This window comes from Schistosoma mansoni, chromosome 3 (genome assembly GCF_000237925.1).
Source record: "Schistosoma mansoni strain Puerto Rico chromosome 3, complete genome".
Classification (NCBI taxonomy): domain Eukaryota; kingdom Metazoa; phylum Platyhelminthes; class Trematoda; order Strigeidida; family Schistosomatidae; genus Schistosoma; species Schistosoma mansoni.
This window is the reverse complement of record NC_031497.1, coordinates 16,123,607-16,128,829: the sequence shown is the minus strand read 5'-3', so window position 1 is coordinate 16,128,829 and position 5,223 is coordinate 16,123,607.

The following is a 5,223-nucleotide window of genomic DNA, read 5'->3' as shown; positions in this document are numbered from 1 at the left end:
TCTATTCATTACTTCAGGGTTAGTGATGCGGGTAACGTTACATCTAAACAATTATCGTGGCCTCAGCGATTTCATTTTCTTTGATACTGAGCGATGAGTTAAATGGACGTTTCTCAAGGCATCAGCTGATACTAGAGTGGAATGGCGTATCTCCCTTGTTTTTCCCTGTTCAATTAAGTGGTGAAATCGGAACTGAAAAGTGTTGCTTCTCCTATGTTCTCAAGATCTTCACTGCCAAACCCTTTAAAGGCAAATTTTTTCATGTTCTAACGTTTCTGTTTAATCATGAACCCATAGGGATATTTTGGGTAGCTTGTATTTTGGTCGAAAGCTTCATATGGAAATATCTTCTATTGCTTCGTACTTTGGCGTTACATCTCATCCATATTGCCAAGTATGCTTCATAGCCGGAATCTTCAAGGGAAACTTTTCATTCAGTTCGGGCTACACATTTCGCCCTAAGTAAACTTCTGTGTCTCTTCTTAAACGGAATGTTCCCTCTACATGTGTGACTTTCGCTCGGATTTTGTTGTAAAGCTCTGTGGCAGTTTTCTGTTAGCCTCCATCACACCTGTGCACGTGAGGTGTGTTGAAGATGCCGTCCCACGGCTGTAATTATAGTTTTCATAGTCCCACCTCTGTCGTAAGCTACGGCAAGTATTTAACAAACGATATATGCCTTCAGACTTGCTCACTTGTAATAAGTACGCGTTACAATCACTTTTCAACAAGCTTCGTGGATGGATTGCAGTAATTATGACGCGGAAATATCCATTCACGAACATCTAGTTTCATGTTTGTACAACACATTTTGAATAGACAAAACATTTTATTGAACCTGTTGTGATTTAGTGTTGTTTTGTAAATGCATGGTTTATCTTGAGATTATTTTTTAGTAAGCTGAGTGCCGTCTCTCTTATTCTGACCAGCTTGTTTTGTTTTGTACTTCCACAAAAATGATTTGACTGTGACCTCACGAGGGTGAGGCGGTTCAAGATGAATTATTGATAGCAGCTAACAAGACGAAGATGCACGTAGTACGTAAGGCACTTCAGAATGTCCAGCATTGTATTTCCTAGTTTCGGAATATTGTGAATTCCTGTGGTATTCACGAGGAGGTCCAGCGGACAGATTACGATCCGGTATTTAGTGTGCTAATATTAATATCGCGTTTCTGGAGTCTTTTAAGCGCAGAATCGAGATGTTTGTTGTTCTTCGCCCTATTCTCAATCGCAAAGCCGTGAACATTTGTAATCGCGATATGAAGTCAAGACATATAAAAGCACTGGTGGAAGGAGAGTAAAGTCATTGACCAGCAGGCATTAATGATGAAGGCAATGACTTCAATTCACCAATTTTTGTGAGGCAGAACATCTCGTTTATTTCAAACTCATTATAATGGAGGATGAGGCAATCGTTCAGAAGTACTAAGCTCGTTCTCCTACGCTCACTAATCAGACTCATAAACAGCCTTCCTTACTTTAAATTCTACTTCCTCTCCATTCTTTGAACCCATTCCACCTTGTTACATATCGCAACTCATTGTTCTTTATTAATGTAATCTCTTGTCTGAAGGCTCTAACTATACTTCACTTTGACAACACCAGTCAGTATGAGTTTTGCCTACTAATTTATCATATATTTGTCAAATCTACTACAAATTGGTAGGCATTGTTTGAGGTTTATATTCCAATGCCTTGGTGCCCCTTCGTTCCTCTTTTTTCAGCATCATATCCTTAGTGCACGTACGCGTTTTCCAGGGTCCCCGATTCATACCAAGCACACTTTATATTTACTTCCCCATTAAATTAAGACTTCTTAAAAGTGGTATTGCGCAAATAATTAGCATCACCAGAGATCTAACACAATAATTCTGAGTTTGAATCTGGTGTGGGGCATGAGAGTGATGCCATTTTTGAAACAGGTTATGGAAACAACACTCATAGTGCAATACTAAAATATAAACACTATCATTAATTCTCTGGGATATCTGCACGAATTTACTGTTCATTATTTTTATTGATTTTATTTATTTAGCAACCCTACATAGGAAGCATACTACAAGCAGACCAATGCTTTAAATTAAAAATCATGCCCACGAAAAAAGGGATATATCTTCTCCGACAGAACTGTTTTGTTTTATGCTATCTACAGCGTAAAAGGCATCAAAAATTCAGGTCGGAAAGGGATTTACATGACCATCCTGAGAATACCATCTACAACTATAGGAACCTGGATGTAAGCTTTTACTGACTTGAAAATACTGCCATATTTTTAAGGATAGCTGTCAAATCATTTAAGACAAGGAATAACGATTTGGGGTAGTCGTTTGGTCTGACAACTTATAACCTCTAGTTAGATGCTATACGTTGTGGTAATTTTTATTAACATTCCTTTCAAAGTCCAAAAAGTGGTAACAATTGCTTTTCGCCCTTAGCTTCTTGGTAGTCAACCTGCATGTCCTCGATAATATAGGTCATCATATATTCAGTGTGTGATGTGTGACATTTATAGTTATGCATCTCAATCCCGCTTGCTTGAGTTCAGGGAACTTGTAGAGGACTGACTTAAAGTACTGGTTTGACGTGCCCCTGACCGTGAATAAACGTCAGCTATTACTAAAGAACACTGTGAGGAAGGGTATCTAATTCTTTCTGTTTTCTAACCTCCGTTCGTAGGGTTATATGGGTACGTTGTGTATTCCAAGCAAATCCACGCAAACTGTAGACGAAGATGCATATAAGATACCGAGGGTTCGATGCGTGAGCTGTTGTAGACTTAGTGTAACGACTAAAATTACAGTATTTTGTCTGAACTCATAACTGACGAACCTAAGTTTATTTGATGAGACCAAACTAAGTTCCGTACAGCGAAAAGTTTTGGATGATTCATATCAAATTATGGTAAAACACAAACTCTGTACTCAACTTGAACGGCCCTATTTTAAAAAGGGAAACAAATAACATCAAAAGTACAGAATACCTCAGATGGTACAGCTTGTTCCATACAGTAAATTATTTCCCTAGCATAAAATATCCTGCTAAACAGCAAAAACGGATGGTTAGTAAATAAGTGTTTATTGGCTGAGAATCAATTAGAGTATTCCCAAGAACATGGGATCAAATCTCTATCTCTAATGATTCGAATAACCGTCTCCAGCAGGCTGTTAAATATCAACAATCATCAACTTGACCACGCCGTAACCTTGAGCTTAGTCAAACAAGACTCCATTAGCAATGGCCTGGCAAAATGAAACAGTAAAACTAAGTAATAAAGATAAATTTTTGACCAAAGCCAAATGATAAGACCCCAGACATAGATGAATGAGGAACATAAAATGTAGTTGCAAGAGACATTAGTAAATTTTAAGTACAAGACAGTGAAAAACAGCATAGAAATAACAATTCTGTCCAGTGAAACACTGTGAAGTGACTTTCAGTATATTCGGTCCGTTACACCAGGCACTGAAATCTCCAAACTTCATACGGACACTTTTGAGTACAGTCAGTCATTGCTATCCTAGCTTACTTGCCTACCTTAATGGGTAGTGCAGGACTCATAGCAGTACGCCAGTACATGTATGAACCTAACATACAACCAACGGTTATTCTGTTCCCTCCATAAGACAGCCTATGCACTTCTCTCATATCAACTTCCGTATGCACAATCACCGTTCTTACAAGACCATCTCCATCTACCTCGTACCTATCAATCAGTCCCACTGGCCATGAGCTGATAATGGTAAATTCGTTAGCCACCAGCACTACACTTACTTTCCTTAAGTTTGTGAAGTCATTTCTGTCTCACTTTCAGTAACAGAACTTGCTCCTTCATCCATCGACTCCAGAAGGTATCAGGTAGACAGATTTCCTGTCTCCGTCCTTCTGAGTCCCTGACCGTAATAGCGCACTTAATCCCCAAACAATCACAATCTTTAGTAGCAACAGGGTGTTGGGTGTGAACATCAAGTCACCGTTCTCGTCAGATGTCGGGGTATTTATAGGACGTTCTTTCTCTACAAGGTAGGCTGATAAACTGTTATCGTGTATAATTTGTTGGTTAGAAATGGTTAGGGGCATCCATGGGACGTAGCTTATCTGTACCAAAGTCCGCCTCAATGGCTAGCTAGTGGGATGTTGAAATACCGATGTATCTCGTGTGATGTAAAATCGCTTATCCTATACTTGTTCAACATACATCACTTCACAATCCAGAAGTTGCCAGGACATATTAATGATTCAAAAAGATTTGTAATTTCACTCTCGATTTTTTTATGCTTCCTGCTGTCTCAACGATAACCAAAGCTCGATGTTCAGAGAAATCTTATCCCTCTTCCTCGTTATTTTGACTAAGGACGATATCTGTCCTAACTTGTTATGGAATTTCGGATAGGAGAGGCTGTTAGCAGCATCGTAAGCTAGGACTACAGACAGTGAAAATTCCGAATGTTTGAAAGATTACTGATTTCGGGAAGTTATATACTATCACTGAGTAATCTGTTGAACCTGTTACATGGTATTTCCTTAACAACAAAGAATGGTCAGAAAAGTTACATGGGTGTTGCCAGGCATAAGAACATGGAGTAATTTCAAAGAGTTCTTGCTTGATAGGTTATAAAGCGCTAAAACTTTCGTTGGTGTGTCTATAAGAACACAGGAAAGGGATACGAGGTAAACTAAATTCAAAGAAGAAAGATGTGAAAACATCCTATACAAATCCGATCATAGCTTTGAACCTCAAACATAAGTTTAGATCGGAGCTTTTAGTAGTAAAAGCCCAATGGAAGCAAATCGTCTCAAACATGGAGAAATCTTACATCTTTCCAAATCGCATGATGATTTCGTTTAGATGACTGCGCTGTTGCCTCAATCTTTACTTTTTATATGACCCGATACACGATGTTTGCTGCTGGAAGTGGGAGAATAAATAATGTTTTTTACTGTTGTTTCTCTATTGCCTAAACGGTGTTATCAAAGCGGAATACCCACCCTGTCCCACTATATCCCTAACACACTATACAAGGTAGAGGTGTTTTTTAATTTTCTGAGATGCGCTGTTGAACGAGTAGACCTTTTGAAGGTTTTATAACATCATTCTCAACTTTACTCATTTGGTGTTTTAATTAATCGATTCGTTTGTATTTGCCTCCATTGTATCAAATGTACTCGCGGGTAATGTTGCTGATGCCTACTTCTCGTTATTAAAATCACCAGATTTTCGTGC